Source organism: Adiantum capillus-veneris, unplaced genomic scaffold, assembly GCF_014529385.1.
Source record: "Adiantum capillus-veneris isolate H3 unplaced genomic scaffold, ASM1452938v2 Hic_scaffold_835, whole genome shotgun sequence".
Classification (NCBI taxonomy): Eukaryota; Viridiplantae; Streptophyta; class Polypodiopsida; order Polypodiales; family Pteridaceae; genus Adiantum; species Adiantum capillus-veneris.
In genome coordinates this window covers 13,891-33,087 of record NW_028221814.1, presented here as the reverse complement: position 1 = coordinate 33,087, position 19,197 = coordinate 13,891, and the positions used below count along the sequence as shown (strand labels likewise).

The 19,197-nt window shown below is 39.9% G+C and overlaps 1 non-coding gene across 1 annotated transcript; it reads left to right on the top strand.

Moving 5' to 3' along the window:
• Positions 1-1,566: 1,566 nt before the first annotated feature.
• Positions 1,567-1,691, top strand: LOC147416544 (U6atac minor spliceosomal RNA). The gene has a single exon (XR_015187501.1). It is a non-coding gene; the product is annotated as a U6atac minor spliceosomal RNA (small nuclear RNA).
• Positions 1,692-19,197: the final 17,506 nt, after the last annotated feature.

Sequence of the window (19,197 nt, the reverse complement as noted above, 5' to 3'; positions counted from 1 at the left end):
GAAAAAAGCCTTTAGCCTTATTGAAAGCTTGAAATGAAGGTTTAAACTAGGACGAAGGTACTCATAGGCTAGGTCATTAGGCTTGATCTCCAACAAACCCTCCTTCAAGTTGATGACCTAGCACAACAAAAAAAGCCTTGTGATACACCTACTCAAGGTTCACTCTAAGGACACAACACACTTTTAATTGTGTGGTTCTCTCAGGTGGATACAACAAGAGAGTTCATCTAGCTTAGGAAGATACTAGGTAGACTAAAAGAAGGTGTTTTGAGATACAAAAAGACTTTTGCCTAGCTTGTATAGACCTTTAGAAGGCCCATTCTTCGTCTACATGCACAAGGTGTACCTCATCTGAGGCAGTCTTTTCTTCATCTGCATCTTTTGAATCTGACTCTCCAATGTACATTGATTTTATCCGTTGTTTAAGGAAACATGATTCCTCTGTGTGATTGCCTTTGCCACAAAATGTGCATATAGTGCCTTTTTGGGAGTCTTTGAATGATGTGTTCCTTTGAGGTTCCCTTGAGCTGCTTCCTTTGTAGAATGGTCATTGATTTTTGTTGCCCTCCTTACTTTGAGTAAGGTATGCTCCTTGTATTTCAAAATGTTCATGTTTCTTATGGATTCTTCTTTCTTCTTCTAAGAGAGATGCCTCCACCTCAGCTAAGATAGGTGTAGGGAGATTTGTTAGGGTGGTAACAAGGCTAGAATACTCATCAAGAGTTGAAATACTTTTGATGAGAATAGCAATATTGATATCTTCTTCCACATCTTTGTTGATTCCTGCTAACCCTGAATGTAAACTCTTAAATTTTCTTAAGTGTGTTGACATAACAGTGTCAACAGCTTTTTTAAGTGAAAAAAATTGTATGAAGAGCATGATTTTAGATGCCTTGGAAGTAGTACCAAATACTTTTTCAAGTAAAACCCAAGCTTCTTGTGTAGTAGTGCAAGAACCAATGTGATGTATAAAGACATCATGTAAGCCTTCCCCTATAATACCTAGAGCTTTTAGATTTGTTTGCTCAAATGTTGAGGAAGTTTCTCTAGTTGAAGTCCTTGCAGATTCTCTTCCTACAATATCCCGTAATCCCTTTTTCATAAGTCTGAATTTTATTTGAGTTTGCCATGTGAAGAAGTTTGTGCCGTTGAATTTATCATTGATTTCCATACTAGGAGTAGTCTTAGTAGAGTACTACTCTACCAGTGTCTAAAACTCCGTACAAAAAGAATGATTTACTTTAATTGGCAAATGCTTCTTAAACAAAGATTCGTTTGGGTTGTTGTGGTTCAACATACCAAGTTTTGCAGTATGGGAGAATTTCTTTCTAGCTGTCCTATAAATTCTAGGACCACGTATGCGTGTAGCTTTGGAAGTTACTTCTTCTTCGTCATGGTTATCTAGTGATTTAGTTTTGTTTTTTATTATGCTAATCATATAAGTTTTTACTCATTACCGGAGAAGGTCTTACCTCTTGAATTTGTTCAAAGGCAGTGTCTATTCTCTTTTACAAGGGGATTTCCTCTTTTCTCGGAGTTGAGTAATTCCTCAAAAAACATGAGCCTTTGTACTTAGTGAAGGAGATCCCGTTAGCATCTCCCTCGAAAAGGAAAAGAGAAGCCTTCGGGATTTAGATTAACACATGTTTAAGGCACTCAGGCCTCGGGAGGATTTTAAAACAAAGTATTGCAATAACGTTATGGGATTCTCCTTATAGAGGCTTTGCAAAAAGAAGCATAAATAAAACAATGGAAACGACTGTAAGCGTGATCACAAAAGTTGACGAGAGCCGCTCACTGTATTCAGGAGCTATGAGCAGGTGATTGCTAAGTGGAGAGTGTGTAGTGGAGCACCATGCAGTGGGTTACCAATCCGTACGGTGGAAGTTTTCATATTGACTGCGCAAGGTGAGTTGCCATGAGAGCGGCTAGCTGCCGTTCGTTAGTGGAGGCGACTGTGTGAAGCATTGCGCATGCAACTTGTGTGTGGAAGACTACCATGGGCTCGATTGAGCATCACTACGGTGATTCATGGTGAGGAAAGCTCTGAGGCTGAGATGCAGATGTGGGCCAGCGTTGTCGTCCGTTCATGATAGAATGATGGGCCAGAAATCATAGTGCCTGACAGTGAAGATATCTTAGATGGAATTCCATTCATAAAAGAAGACTAGCCAGGACACGTATGTGAAAAAGTTAGAGAGATTAATGATGGGAGCCTAGCTCTGAAGTCAGCTCCTATAGAAGGAGTTTGGTTAGATAATATTCCTCCTACTATGGACATTAATGTACATCCTTATATTGGCTCTGAAGCTTCAGGAATGTCTAAACCAATGACTCTGAAAACACTACCCTCTTACTTGGGAGATAACAAAGATGAATCCATAGTGTGTAAAACCACTCAGGTAAAAAGAGCAAAACAGACCCTAGAGGTAAACAACATTTATTCAATCATGTCTACACCTATTCAATGCACTCTTGAACTTTTAAAAATTAGACCATATCTATGGAATGATCTACAGAAAACTCTAGAGAAGTGGGGATAACAAGGCTAATCGTGAAAATTTTGGAAAAGTTGAAACACAAAATGGATAACAAAGAGATTCGATATGTTCCAATAAGCAAAGACGGTGAACACTATGAGGGGGAATAAGAAAACACAACCATTCCAGTGAGATAAAATGCTATAGAAACAGTGGCAATACTGGATAGTGGGGCAGGCATAGCCATAGCCACAAAAGCAGTATGGGAATCATGGGGAAGACCAGCCATTAGACAAACTCGAATGAAATTGCAATTGGCTGATGGACACATCAAAAAACCCTTAGGACTGCTTGGAAAAGTGATAGTTAGTTCTTGTGGAATTGATTATCAACACACTTTGCAATAGTAGGATTTGGAAAAAAACTCAATTATGAAATCTTCTTGGGAAGACCTTTCATGCAACAAGTACAACTTATCCAGGATTGGGGAAACAATTACCTATACTTGAAGCAAGTGGGATCAATAACAAGGGTTAATCTAAAAGATCACACTTATAAAGATGTCATGAAAACGCCACCATACAAGAATTTGATTCGGTCTCTTCGGCTGAAACTAAGCTTCCATCTTGGTTGAACAAAGACACACCTATTTGGATGTGCGGAGACTCAGAAAACGGGAGCTTAAAACAAGAAAAATATATCTTAGAAAGGGATTTCACATGTGAAGCCTATGTACCTGAACCCTTTCCAGAGCATTTGTTTGAGCCATTTGAGTGGACTCAAATTTTAACAACAATGGATGTATGTGTAAATACGTCTATGCCTACTCAATTTTGCAATGAGGACGGCTATGACATAATTCCCATACAAATGATACCCGTCACATTGAAGACAAAATTCAAGAGTCCAAGGACTTATTGAAGGCTCAACAAGTCTTTTCAAACCTCTACTATGATGCAACAGATGAGTTAGAAGAACATTCAACTACCTCATATGATTCGGGGTCAGAAAAAGAACATATGAGAGCTAAACTACTCATGAAAGGAGGGGAGGAATTTTTTTTGACTTTCCAAACCAAAAACCAAGAGGACAAAAATGGTGTAGAAGAAAAAGAGACACGAGAAACTTGAAATCTAGACCTATGCCATTAGTCTCTAGTAGAACACAATTTTTGATGCAAATAAACGCACATGATTGTGTCAAAGACAAAATCATTGGTAGATATCCTTTAAACAAAAAGCAAAAAATATCAAAAACATGGAGAAACACGAGAAAGGAAACTCAAGAAAAACCTAAATACCAGGACAAGGATTCAACCATGACACGAGTTGAACGAAGAGAGAAGTATCAAGAGTTGAAGAAAGCTCTAAAGGAGATATATACAACTGAAATGGAAACCACTGAGGAGGAAGGTAAGGATGTAATGAGTGTTCAATCCCATTACAAGAAATATACTCTCTAAGACCAAAAAAGTCGGCCAACCTTTTAGGGAACTACAAAAATAGGGCAAGTCCTACGAAGGACCTAAAAACGCAAAGAAGATAGATTTGGTCGAGCCAGGAGAAGAGCCTAGACCTGCCTACATTGCAAACGACCTCATTGAAGAAGAAGAAGAGCTTTTGTTAAGCTTACTAAAAGAGTACCGAGATATCTTTGCTTGGTTTTATAAGGATCTCAAGGGTGTTGATCCAAAAATCTATCAACACCATACCTATGAGAGATGATGCGAAACCAAGCAGACAAAGGCCATACACTTATAATGAGACATTTTTTAGAAAGATCAAGGAGGAGATAGAAATGCTAAAGGAATCCAAATTCATTTATGAAATTGAACACACAGATTGGGTGTCTCCAATTGTGGTAGTACCCAAGAAAAATGGGAAATTAAGGGTGTGCGTCAATATCAAGAAAGTGAATGTAGCTACCATTAGAGACAAATTTCCTCTTCCAATCACTGAGCATGTTTTAGAATGAGTTTCAAGGAAAGAACCTTTGTTGTGGTTCATCAACACAGAGAAAAACCGGTTCATCATAATACTCTCAACCTCTCATAACTCAGATTTAACATTCAAATACAGTAACATGACACAGAATATATGGAATGAGAGAAGAAGTAACTCAGAATAGAGAGTAAGTATGCTTCATTCATCAAGAAAGAGCTACAAAGGTATCTCAGTACAATCAGATCCTTCACAGCGTACAGAACCGACTTATATCAACTTTACCAAGAAGTGATAACAACCTCAATCTTGATACAATATAACTGTAAAATATCCGATTGATTAACATCCGACTAACTACAATCTGACTTACTACATATCTGATGAAACATATCCGACTGACTAACAAAACAGATCTGAATAACTACTAAACTGACATAGTAATATGCCTGTCAACACATGGCACGTGCCGGTGGTGGATTTCCCAGAAATCCGACTTGAATCCACATATCTCTTAATCAGAAAGAGATATACAAAAACACTGAGTCTTTACCACCCTAAATTGCATATCCTTCTTTGGCAACATCTTCAGTAAACACTTCATGAACTTGATCTTCAGCATCTGCAACAACTGCAAAGTCCTGTTGAGGTGCACTCTCCATTAAAATATCTCCCACATTTGACTTTTGAACTTGATCATCAGCCTGCAAAGTCTAAACAGAAACATCCACTAACTTCTTCAATGCAGAACTTGATCCAAACATACGTTCTTCCTCTTTATGCAACTCTTTTCCCTTGTAATCCTGCAACTACTCTAGATAAATGTGCTTCTCTTTCTTCAAGTGTTCCACTTTCTCCAACAAATCAGCTTCATAAGAACTGAAAAATCCTGCTTTCACAGCTTAATAAGGATATTTGACAATTGAAGTCAATCTCTCTCTCATGGCCTTCCACAGATCTTGAATCCCCTCTACTAACTGTTGCCTGAACAAATTCAGATCTCCTTCTTCCATAATCACTCCAGTGACATTTACATCCTCTTGAGCCAATACTTGCTTCTCTAATTCCTGTAAAGGTTTCAACCTCTGTTGAAGCATCTCATTTTGTACGTGTAATTCTGTATTTCTGAAAGAAATCTGATCCAATTCAGAATTAACTCTACTTTCCAGATCTTTTGTCCAATCCTGAAACATACCCAAGGACAATTTAACCTTGGCTACTTCCTGTTGATGTAGCTGTAATTGAAGCTGCATTTCCTGTTGATGTCTTTCTTTCATGTCCACTAGTTCCAAATTCAGAGCTTCCACTAATTCTGATTGCTGTTGTAGCATGAATTTTGAAACATCAAAATCTGCTACACTTTGTAATTGATCTTCCATATACTGCTACTGATTAGTGACAAAGCCATGTAAAGCCTTAAGCATTTTATGTGCTGTTGGTACATCAAAAACATTAATTTCAGACTTTGATGCATAACTTGGACCAATTGCAGAGAAGTCCAAGGATTTGGCTACTTCATGCACAAAAGCATCCAATTTTCTCTTTTTAGGCATTGTGAAAGTATTTCCTATAATCCTTCTTGGTGTTTAACATCCAGGTTTTTCAATAGATCACCCATGAGTAAGTTATGCTCAGGACTGACCAATACCATTTTTGCCTCTTGCTCATTATAACCTGCATCAATCAAATCTTGTAAAGTCTGCAATTTGTCTCCACCACCTGTAGTGATAGCTGATTTCTCAGATATTTTAATATGATCCTGTACTGGAGTCGCTCAAGATTAGGAATCATAACAGAAACTGAAATCTCCCCTGGATCAACTCTTTGAGCAAAAACAAACAGAGTTGAAAGAAACGCTGATAGCTTGCTGCTACACTGTGTCTTCCTCTTATCCGGGCTGAAAATATCTGCATGGATTCTCTCATAAACCCAGTGAGCCCAGCTAACTTTACCCCCATTCTCAGAAAAACATAATGGTGCCCAGTTGTCTTTAGACATGTAGTCATACTTGGCTAGGAAACAAACCCTTTCTAAGAACCACTTAAGTTGTTCTCTTCTACAACAGTCCACATTTTTTAACATGAAATACTGTCTGCCCCCTTCCCTTGGACCAAACTCTTTTTTCAAGTCTTCATCAGAACATTTGGGTGCTGTAGTTATAGAGGTGAAAGGAAGTTGAAAGACCTGTGCAACCACACCCAGACTGAGATTTACCTTTTCCGATATAGCTCCTCTGGTATTCCTCAATAGTTCCATTTGTGTCTTGGCATAGATGTTTTCCTTCCATTGACTCCAGGGAAGTGTAGCAAACTCATACAAGCCAACTGTCTTTAGCCATCTCTCATTACGTTCTGCCTGACAGTCAATCTCCACTTTAAAATCTATAAATGGCTCCATGAGGTGTTGCAACATCTTGCTAGAGGATAAAGGAGCTGTTTCCTCTTCTGGGAGCACTTCAACATCATCCTCTGGATCAGACACATACACTCTGAGTGTGACACCTTTCCTGCGAGAGTGCAACTTACATGCATCACCCTGCTCATCATCTGGCGAAGGTCTCATCACTGAACCTGCTTTTGCTTTAGGCATGGTGGGTGTAGAAGGAGAAGAAAGCTTAAAGGGCTGTTGCGAATACATGCAAGATCGGCTTACGTGATTCACACAAGCCCGGCAATGACTTAAAGTGTGTGAGGTGATTACTCCCTCCATAACTCTTATGATAGCGCTTAGTGGAGAGCACTTTGCATGCTCTTCCATGCCAAATTTGAATCCTAATTTTTTTTTAAAATAATCCGATAAGTTGCAATCCGATCTAGTATATTCCTAGCAAGCAGACTCTGAGCCAGTGCAATCTGACCCAGTATCTGATTGAAATCCCTGTATTATTTGATGAAGGTTCATTAGTAACCTACTCCACAGTATTGGGAAAAAATCCAATAGCCTCACAGAAGGCAGCATCTGGCACAGTAGGTTTAAGCCATTCCAAATGAGGTGGCTTTCCCTAAAACTTCTTTAACCTGAGCCCATTGACAGGTTTATCCACTCTAGTGCGAAATACATCTACCACAATGAATGTTCCCTGACCTAAGTCCTTCATAATATGATATGGTCCTTTATATCTCAAGTTCATCTTTCCAAGATGAGGACCCAACCTGGATTTGTATAGCATAACCCAATCTCCCACCTGGAAAACTTTGAATTTTACATTCATGCTTACCCAAGCTTTCCTTCTTCTCTGAATCACCTCTGAAATGTATGAGCTAACCAACCTGTCTTCCTCTAGTTGCATTAAATACTTGCTTCTGTGCTGAACTGATAACTTTGGAGTCATTTTCTCAACACTAATTTGGAGGCTAGGTACCACAAACTCCATAGGGACCACAGATTCAAGACCATACACTAATTTGAAAGGAGTCATACCTATTTTTACCTTGAAGGTTGTTCTGAAAGACCACAAAGCAGAATCTAGGGTTTTATCTCAGTCTTTCTTATTTTCTTGAACAATCTTCTTTAGAATTTTAATGAGTGTTTTATTGGTACTTTCAGCCTGTCCATTGGCCTGGGGATGATAAGCTGTAGATTTTTTGTGCATAATCATGTGTGTTTTAGTTAACTCAGAAATCACTTCATTTAGAAAATGTGTCCCTCTATTATTGACCAATTCAACAGGACAACCAAACCTGGTCATAATGTTGTGATACAGGAACTTTGCTACACTCTGAGACTTTTTATCTTTTAAAGACACAAGTGCCACCCACTTAGTGCAATAATTAGTATCAACTAAAATGTATTTGCACCCCTTACTAATTGTAGACTTTACTGGTCCCACAAAATCCATACCCCATTTCTGAAATGGTTCCAATGGTAATATAGGATGATCTGTGATCCTGTCCCTAGAATCAGGTTGACCAAACAATTGACATACCACACAACTTTTTGCATAGGAATGAGCATCCTTCAATACAGCAGGCCACCATAAACCAGCTTGTAATATCTTTTTTCCTGTGATATCCCCTGAAAAATGACCTCCTCCTACTCCAAAATGAGCTTCTTGCAACACAGCTGATTGCTCAAAATCTGGTACACATCTCCTAATTACCTGATCAATCCCTTTCCTATATAAAGCTCCAGCAATAACCAGAAAAGGTCTGCTAGTGAGAGCACTTTTCCTTCTTTGATCTGTTGTAAACTCAGTTGGCATGATACCATCAGTTAAGAAAACAAGCATTTGATCATACCATGAATTAGTAATGGAACTCTGAATTTCAAATAATTCTGGATCTGGTAACCGATCTTGAACTCCTGTCGGTTGTTCTCCTGTCTCAATCCAACTCAGATAATCAGCTATTGCATGCTCTTTTCCAGGTGTATGAACAATGATGAAGTCAAACTCCTGTAACAACAACATCCACCTTGCTAACCTACCTGTAAGTAAGGGCCTTTTGATAAGGTAAAGCAAAGCTTGGTGATCAACATGGAATATGATCCTATTGCATAGGAGGTAATGCCCGAATTTATTCAAAGCATAAACCATCCCTAAGGCTTCTCTCTCAGTTACTGCATAATTCTTCTCAGAAAAGGTAAGTACCCTATTGGCATAGTACACAGGTCAGAACCACCCTTGGGTCTTCTCCTGCATTAATACAGCTCCAATAGCCACATCCGAGGCATCAACAAGTACATGGAATGGTAGGACCCAATCTTGAGGTTGTAATATAGGAGAAACTGACAACATTTTCTTTAAAATCTGAAATGATTTCTCCTGAGGTTTAGACCATACAAAGTCTACATGCTCTTTTGTTAAGTGGGTAAGAGGCATGCACACATTGGCCAAATATCTGATGTACCTGCTACGCCATTTGACTTGTCCCACAAATCTGCTCAATTCCTTGAGATTGGTAGGTGCTTGTGCTGATTGAATTACTTCAATATTCTTCACATCTATAGAAGTTCCTTCTTGAGATACCAAATGACCCAATAGCACACCACTTCTGACATCCATTACACTTTTGTAAGGATTTAAGGATAATCTGAACATCCGACACCTTTCAAAACATAACTACAGATGCTGAAGGTGTAAATCTCTTTGATAAAAAACTGAGAACTCATCCACAAAAACCCTCATGAAATCTTGCAAATAAGGCTCAAATGTTTTATAAGTTGTAAAATTGAATGATGGTGGTTCATTCTTGAGACCAAAATTCATGACTGTAGATGCAAATCTCCCCAATCTGTTATGAAGGCTATTTTGTGTTGATCCTCCTCAACAACTTTAATCTGATCATACCCTGAAAAACCATCAAGGAAACTATACATTTCTTTCCCTGCTATACTGCATCCAATATAGCATCACAAAAAGGCATTGGGAAAGGATCTGTAATTGTGGCTGCATTTAACTTCCTGTAATCAACACATACTCTAATCTTCCCATTTTTCTTTGGTACCACAATGATTGGTGATAACCAAGTAACCTCATGAATAGGTTTGATAAATCCAACTGCCAATAACTTGTGAATTTCTTGCTTGAGCTACTGTACAAAATTAGGGTTCATCTGATATCTTTGCTGCACAATCGGAATTGCATCTTCTCTCAAATTAATGTGATGCTGATGCAGTAGTGGATCAATACCTTTAACACCTGAGTAATCCCAAGCAAATACATCCTTATACTCCAGTAAAAACTACAACAAATCCTGTAAAAATTCTCCATCCACATAAATGCTGACTTTGACTATCTTTGGGTCATCCTTAGTGTTGGAGCCCAACTTGTCCAACTGTTGTAATGAGCCCACCTTGTAAAGCCTATCAAATTCCCATTTTTATGTCAAAGACGTCTTATCATTTTGATCCACTTGTCTAGGTTATGTAAAGATTAATCAGTCAGTCAGGACCCAGATGTGTTTCCACTTTGTAATTATGATGAAGAGAACCCCATGTACATTTTTGAGCTAAGGTGACTGAAGTATAAAAGTCACCTTAGAACCATTTTTAAAACAACATTTGAATATTAATCATGTGTCGTACGAGTCTGAGAGGGAGAGTGTGTGTCTTATCCTCTTCGCTACGCGCTTCTCCCTCACCGGATTCACGACGTGACCACACCATCGCGGTAGCCTCTCCGAGAGCTACGCGCCCATGCCACACATTCACATTTTTGAGTTGTTCGCGAGCGATCCTTCCTCGAGCTTGTTTTGCTTGTAAGTATCACAAACAGTGTCTGTTTTCAACAATAAAGTACTTTATGGAATGAGAGAGAGATTAGCTACACATAGATACTCATAGACTTAGGTTTTGCACACTTTTAGATGATGACCTGTGAGTCTATCTCGACTGTAATCGAGATAACTAGGGTTAAAATCTGGTGAGATTAGACTTATAGGTAAGTATATCCTATTGAGAGGATGGTGCCTAGTAAGTTTGATGCGATTCCGAGTTTATTTGATGTGTAAACGGTGTTGTGAGCATTTAGGGATAGAGAGGGTTGCATTCAACAAGGGTTAATGATTGATGCATCATAGAAGTGCGTATGTGTAGATTGGTCTCAGCCTGACAAGCTAACGAGATTGTCTCTATGCACCTACGGGTTAGTCGTGTCATCGGATGATAAGTATGTTGTCTGTGTCATGCTTGTGAGCATGAATAGGGGAGTATTTTTGCCCTAAAACATTGGCGCTGTTGCCGGGGACACAAGACCTTATAAGTAGGGAGATCTACGTCACTCGTGTGATGGTTAGCTTACTTTAGTTTCGACTAGAGAGAGCTTAAACTTTTAGAACAAGATCCAGGATCGAGTATCCTGAGGTCTAGTGGATAGCCAGGAAGCCTGTGTCTTTCCGAGGGTCTGTGACTAGTTAGATTTAGTTAAGTAGGATAATGTGGAGCTATGTTTTTTTTTGGTTTTGAGTGCTTGTTATGCTTATGTAGAAATAGAGTAGAAAAACGCTGTAAAAATGCAAAACAAACAAAAAGAAGAAACAATAAGGTTGTTTGCTTGCCTTGAAAGAAAAACCCACACCATATACTCTTTAAGGGGGTGAAAAGAGTAGACATTGGAATTTATGATCCAACACTTGAGAAAACATAAAAATTGCGACCAAAACCAACAAAAAGAAACAAGTGATTGTCATAAGAAAACACTAAGTGAACCTAAAGAGGCCAAGAAGAGATATAACCATTAGCCTAGGGTAAACTGACTGTGTCATGTGGTACGACTGATATTCACAAGCTTAAGATGAAGTGTCATCAAATTTGCATCACTTTAAGTGCATTTGAGTTGTGAATTGCCATAGAAAAGTGAAATTTGTGAAGTGTTTGAGTCCAAGGTCAAAATAAGTCCAACTTCATAAAACTTGAGGGATAGACTTATATGGGCACAAAGAACACAACTGTCCAAAAACAGACAAAAAATAAAATCCCAATTGCTCTCTTCTGAGTCTATCGCGATAGACTGGTGAATTTGATGATTGACTAACAACTAGAAAAACCCTTTATACCACAGGTTTAACGCATCAATACAAGGGTGCTCACAAAAATTGAGTGAAACTGAACACCATCTTGACCACAAAACTTCAAAACTGGTGTTTTAGAGTCTGAATTCAGAGACAGGGGCAAGAAGGCTTTGACCAAATGTCCAAACAGTGCAAAAACTTGTCAATGCACTACACAGGGAGTGGGTGAACGAGCTGTGGAGATAACTTGTGAAAAATGCCAACAGTGGAGAACTTGCTAAGTCTATCGCGATAGACTAGGGAAGCTACTACTGAGGACCTTATTTTTCAAATTTCCCCTAGGGAGAGCTTTAGTAGAGCCTATACAGCATACACACCAAATTTCAAGGTATTTAGATCACTGAAAGTGAATCTAAGGCCCAGATAGAGAATCAGGCTCTGACCAAAATACTAAAATTGGACCAAAACCCAAACCAAGTGTCCAAACTTCATAAAACTTAAGGGTAGACTATAGAGAGTAAGAGGAACTCGAAGGTGAAGTCACAATTTTAAATTGACTGATGCTGAGCAGTCTGTCAGTCTATCGCGATAGACTCGGGAAGTGGTGATTCAGACAATTTTTGCAAGTTGTGACTATACTGCTAGGACATACTCTTCACATAGATCGCAGCCATCATTTCATATTTGAAATTGGACCACCGAAAGACTGACTAAGTGGTTGCTGTACATACTTGAAAGATTTTTCGTGGTTCAAGGAAAACCCTTGTGAACAGACTAACCATACTTGTGTAGATTCCAGAAGGATATCATCACAGAGCCGCACGGGAAGAAGGAGTCCAGGTAAGCTTTAAGTTTGCAACCCAGCTTTCATTCTTATGTATTTAAGGTCGGGAACCTTTTTTAAGTCAGGAGTTAAAAGTGTCAAAAGTCAAGTAAGCACCACGTCCACCGAAGAGAGTGTAACTCAGACGAGACTAGACCCATTAGCAACGATCATTGAAGAGGGTAGTGATACTGACACTTTGTCGGAGAAGTCATTCTTCATGATGGGGAGTCAACAACCAGGAGGTTTCTACGGTGAAGGACCAATGCCAGGGGGAAGCACCTCCCTACATCCTTTAAACGAAACCAAGTTCACTATAATCTTCTTAGAAGGAACAAACTCAAGGGGAGCCTTAGTTTATTCTGACTATCGAGGACGCAAGTGTATTTGTATTGAAGAAAGACCGGCTCAGAGATTGGAGATAATTTGAGTCTATGATGATGGAGACAGATTCTGAGAAAAAAAGGGGAACCACTATCTGATAGTTCTTAACCCTGAGGATTACAACAGATATGGAGATAACGTGGCAAAAGGGAAAATGGTTTCAGAAACCTAAGAACCGCCTCCTAACATTAATCGACCTGGAGCACTCTTTATGTATGATAAGAAAACAACCAGGGTCTCAACCTATAATGAGAATGTGGGGATTTACAAGCATGAAAGCGAGGGAATAGTCTCTTACTTTCGATGCAAGGAACCCTACCCAAACGAATTAAGCAAAGACAAGGTTCTTTACTTATTCTCTTATGAAACTGCTATGGGGAAGGATATTGTTTTTGTTGACAGGTACGGGCGAGAAAACAAACGTATTCTCCCAGAGGAGGTTGAAAAGGCAACAGTTCCAGGAGCATCAACATATGCCCCCGACAAAGTAGCAAGATCCACCTACACCCCTAGAAAGTCGACAAATCCATTTTCAGAAGAGTATGACGCTACCTCACATTCTATCCGACAACCGACGTTCAACTACCGGGACCAACCAGCTACTCAGCCATCGTTGTAGGCATGGCTTTGACAGATTAAAACATTAGAACAAGACCGAACCCGAGAGGGTTATCAAACCGCACGAGGGCTAAGGGATTTACAAGAACAACCACTCTATGTACAGTATCAAGGAGAGAGTAAGCCAAAGACTCAGGGGTCAACAGAGCCTGGAAGACCACCCCTAGAACGAGTTCGGAGAGATGAACCATCTCTTGCAAGAACTGTTAGAAATTATGGCTTAGGAGCACCATTGGGAGAGGAACCCGGCCACTACAGAAGACCAGAGGAGGTATATCGACTAGGACATGGAGATCCAATGATGAGATTTGTAGACGATCGTAGAATTAGACCTTCTCAAGTGCAAAAATGGGTAAACAAGAAATACACGGGAAGCAGGGATCCGAGAGATCATGTAGCAGCCTTTGTGTGTGTAATTAGAGCTGAAGAGGTGTTAGACTTCTCTACCCAATTTGCAGGGTTTGGATTAACCTTAGAGGATGATGTTGCTACTTGGTTTGACTCTGTGCGGAAAACTCTGTCTATTATCCACCGGAAGAACCCTCCACACCAGAACCATGGAGCATGATAGGAAATATAGGACCACCAACTGCTGCACAGGCAGCGGGAGAAGGAAGATATAGCTTGGATGAACGGACACTGTTGTTCATAGTCAACGGATGCATGAGTGGGCAGAGGCTTGCACACCAACAAAGAGGAGCTCAAGGAGCACCTCAACAGCCTAAGGGACCATGCTACAAGTGTGGTGGAGACCATTGGCTGAGGGATTGTCCTCATGATGAAATCATTAGGGTCAACGCATATTGTACTGAGTGTGGAATTACTCACTTGATCCCTGATTTCCCTAAGAACCTAAGCAAAGGAGCAAAAACTACTTTGAATACGCTGGGAGCACTGCCTTCCAGTGGAGGGTCAGAAAACAAAATTCCGATTCCTGTTAAGGTCTTGACGAGAGCCCAAACAAGGAAAAATGACAATCAGCCCAAGAGTAACGATGAAAATCAAGAGGAAAACAAGACTGACAAGTCTAGAGTCAGTCGTGATAATCCTTGGAAAGAATGAAGAGCGAAAATGAAAGCTAGATGTGAGCGAAAATAGAAAGCTGTAGAAGCTGAGCTAACAATGGCTCAAGAGCAACTTAAACAGCGAAGAGAGTCTGACTCTCTAAAATCAACGGAGGGACCAAGAAGCGCAAGCTCATGAAGGTCTGTATTGGTAGATAAGGTCAATGAACCCTTAGATGCAATCTTGCAAGGATAAGAAGCAAGATAAGATTGAAGAACAGACAGACTCTAGAGCAAAGGTGGATGACATATCCATATCCAGAGATAGAAAAACAGAGACTAGAGATTTGCAAGCAGCTAATTGAAACTGCACAAGCTTTACTAGAGCCTCCACCTATGGAAGTGAGGGATAGAATAATCAAACCACCCAACAATGAAACACCTATCAAAACTGAACAAAGGGTACCTGACAAGATAGAAAACGTTAAATCCTTGCCTGATGTAGAGGATGCAAGAATCGTGCCTAATAGCACTGATGAATCATTAAAAGATTTTCCACCATATACACCTATTGTGGAAGAAAATTGGTCTTAAGAGCTATGGGAAACGATGAGAAAAGCTCAAGAAAAATATGAGACAAAAACAGTCGAGTTAGCGTCTTTCTTGGAGTTGAACTTGAATAAGCATCCATGGGATTTAGACGCTAAATCATTTCAAGGGGATAATGGTTCAGTTGCATCCAAAGATAGCAGACCAGCATCACTCAGAACTTTGCCTCCATACATGGGAGACTACGAGGCAAGGTCAGAAATTTGAAGGGTACCTTCTCAAAGAATAGGAGGGTCAAATCAATTGGACACTAGAATCTTGACAGACTTGTTGACCACTCTGGTCAAGTGTACAATCACATTGGCAGAATTGTTAAAAATTAGGCCAAGCATGTGGACGAAAGTGGGCAAATGTCTTGAAAAATTTGGTATAAGGATGCCTTTTAAGTTCTTCGAAACTGAGCTTAATGACACAGAACCGAAGAGAGTCAACACTAGACTAGTGCCACTCAACAAGGTCGGAGAGTATTGTGAGGGTGAAGACGGAAACACTACTCTACCAGTTGAGTATAACGGCATAGAGACTAAGGCCATACTTGATAGCGGAGCTGGAATTGCCATTGCGACCAAATTGCTATGGGAAAATGGGGAAAACCGGCAATGCGAACAACTAGAATGAAATTGCAACTAGTGGATGGGCACATAGAAAGGCCTACAGGATTGCTTGAGGCAATTGTGGTATCTTCATGTGGCATAGAGTACGAACATACATTTTCCATAGTAGATTTCGGCAAGAAGAACAATTATGAAATTATCCTTGGTAGGCCGTTCATGAGGCAACTCAAGATGGTGTAGGACTGGGGGTATGATTATTTGTATCTAAGACATGTTGAAACCATTACACGTGTAAATATGAAAAATCATAGCTACCATGATGTCACGAGAACACCTGTGGAAGAATTTGACTCAGCCACCATTAGTGGATCAGAACTCCCAGCGTGGCTCTGTAAGAAAAAGGAGATATGGATGTGCGGAGCATCTCAATGTAGTGAATTTGACCACAATGAAAGGACACTAGAGAGGGTCTTGGAAGACGATGCCCCTATACGAGAACCCTTTCCTGAAGTCAAATTTTGGCTACATTGGATGTATGCGTCAATGAAGTCACTCCCACCAAATTTTGTGACGTGAATGGCTACGATATCGTACCATACTACATGTTGAGAAAAATTGTGGAGGAAGACAAGAACGAAGGAGACACTGAGAATACGAGGATCAATCAAACGGAAACAAAACTTGAGATTAAGATAGTGGGCTATGTGGAAATCCCCACTTAAGAAATCGAGCAGAATGGAGAAGAATTTTATGATTCTTCTGATCAATGTGGAAACAAAGATAATACGGATGACAAGAAGTCGGAAAATATGGAGGAAGACGACCATCAAGATCAAGACAATGACGTCTTCTACAACTTCCCAAACCAAAGTGTGAGACGCCAAAAAAGATACAAGAGTAGGCGACACCATAACAGTCTACCAACTAGGCTTAGACATATGCCTGAGTTCAGGAGTAAGACACATTTCCTTATGAACATTCATGTTGTTGATTGTGCTAAGGATAAGGTTTCAGGAAGATTTTTTAAGGTTGCTAAAGACACAGGTTTTAAGGCAAGACTGTTGACACTTAAGAAAACCAACAAGGCAAAAAAAAGAGTTGCAACTGAAATATTGGATGTCTTTGGAGCTCCAATTATAACGAAAGTTGAGTGGAAAAAGAGATACAATGATTTGAAACAAAAGCTAAAAAATGTATGGACAACTGAAATGGAAAGTAGCGATGGAACGAACGCTAGTGATGGGAGTAAAAAGATAGATGTACCTCCTCACTATTGTAAGTACACCATTCAGGAAAGAAAATTGGTGGTTCAACAACCAATGAGAGAACCTAAATCAAACGAGTCCTACGATGGGCCAGACAACGCCAAGAAAATAGACCTAGCAGAGCCGGGAGAAAGTCCTCGACCTGCTTACATTGCCACAGATCTAAGCCGGGAAGAAGAGGACTTACTGATCAAAACGCTCAAAGAATTTCGTGATGTATTTGCTTGGTCGTACAAAGATTTGAAGGGGATGGATCCTAACATTTGTGAACATTCAATCCCTCTGAAGTCTGATGCAAAGCCAAGCAAACAACGTCCATACACGTACAATGAGACATTCGCCAAAAGGATCAAGGAAGAGATAGACAAACTTATGGAGGCTGAATTTATTTATGAGATAGAGCACATGGACTGGGTGTCGCCGATAGTGGTGGTACCTAAGAAAAACGGGAAATTACGAGTGTGTGTGAATCTCAAGAAGGTAAACGCAGTAACAATAAGGGACAACTATCCTCTTCCTATCACGGAACACGTCCTGAAACGAGTAGCAGGCAAGCAAGCCTATAGCTTTATGGACGGATTCTCTGGTTATAACCAATTGGGGGTCAAACTAGAAGATCAATACAAAACAACGTTTGCAACAGAATGGGGTATTATGCGTTTAGGGTAATGCCATTTGGCTTGACCAATGCTCCAGCCACATTTCAGAGATTAATGACACATGCTTTTAAAGAATACCTACGAATATTCTTGGATATTTACATGGATGACTTGTGTGTCTATTCTCTATTGAGAGAAGACCATATAGATCATCTTAGAAAGGTATTCACAAAATGCAGAACGTATAGGATTTACCTCAACCCAGAAAAATGTGTATTCATGGTACGGCAAGGTAAGATCCTAGGCCACATAGTATCAGCTAATGGAATTACCACTGATGAAGACAAGGTAAAGGTGATCATAGAATTGCCAAGACCAAACACTGTATGAGAGGTACAATCTTATACCAGTTCCATGTATTGCCACCAATTAGATCAGCAACGTCGTGTATCTTAGCAGTGTCATCGGATGATAAGTATGTTTTCTATGTCGTGCTTGTGAGCATGAACAGGGGAGTAGTTTTCCCTTAAACATTGGCGCCGCAGTCGGGGATTCATTGATTTGGATACTAATGAAGCACTGTTCAGAAATGAAAACTTTTCAGAACCCTTCTTATCATATGACCAATACATGTCAAGGTGGAGACAAGAGTCAATACATCCGCAAAGCATTGACCAACAACAAACAAAGTTTACATGTCAAAAAATGTATTATCAAAATACAACAATCATGCAGGGAACCAGGCAAGTTTGGGTACGACAGACAGATCTAGCCGAGGCATAATTTCATCAAGGGCGGAAATATCAAGTTTGGCTCAAGCAAGACAGCTTACTTCCTATAAAAAAGTGGACAGAAGAACAGACAAAACAACCAAAGCCAACAAAGCTTCAAAGAACAATTATCAACCAGACGAATCCGCAACGGACTATATTGGTATGGTGTCCAAAATTACCAATTCAGAAAGTGCCAACAACACAAGTATGGATGCCGAAGATGACCAACGAACAGTTGTCTACAACTGTCTATGACAAGCTAAATCATACAACCAGCACGCGGAAACAAGTAGAATCCACAACAACAACTACGAGGATCTGTTAGACCAAAGTCATCAAATGGAAACGAAAGAATGTTCCACCAGAACATGCAACAAAATATACAACAATATCGACTTCAACGGAGCAACAAACACAAATTCAAAAACCGTGGAAAACCATCAAACAAAGAGCGACAGATTTACAACTTCTTCTCGCAAAGAAAATCTGCCAGCCAACTCAGGCTTCCATAGGAAACCTCAACGACAAATGCCAATAAGCGAATCGCTTATACCTTCCTCTTACACCGCATAATTTTTTTCTAAATGCATTGACTGTGCATGCATATAGGGCTACATTACAAGGCCTGCATTAGCACGAGTTCACACCCATGCACAACACATACCCTCGACGAGACCCTGTCGTCCGGGAGGACTCTAAC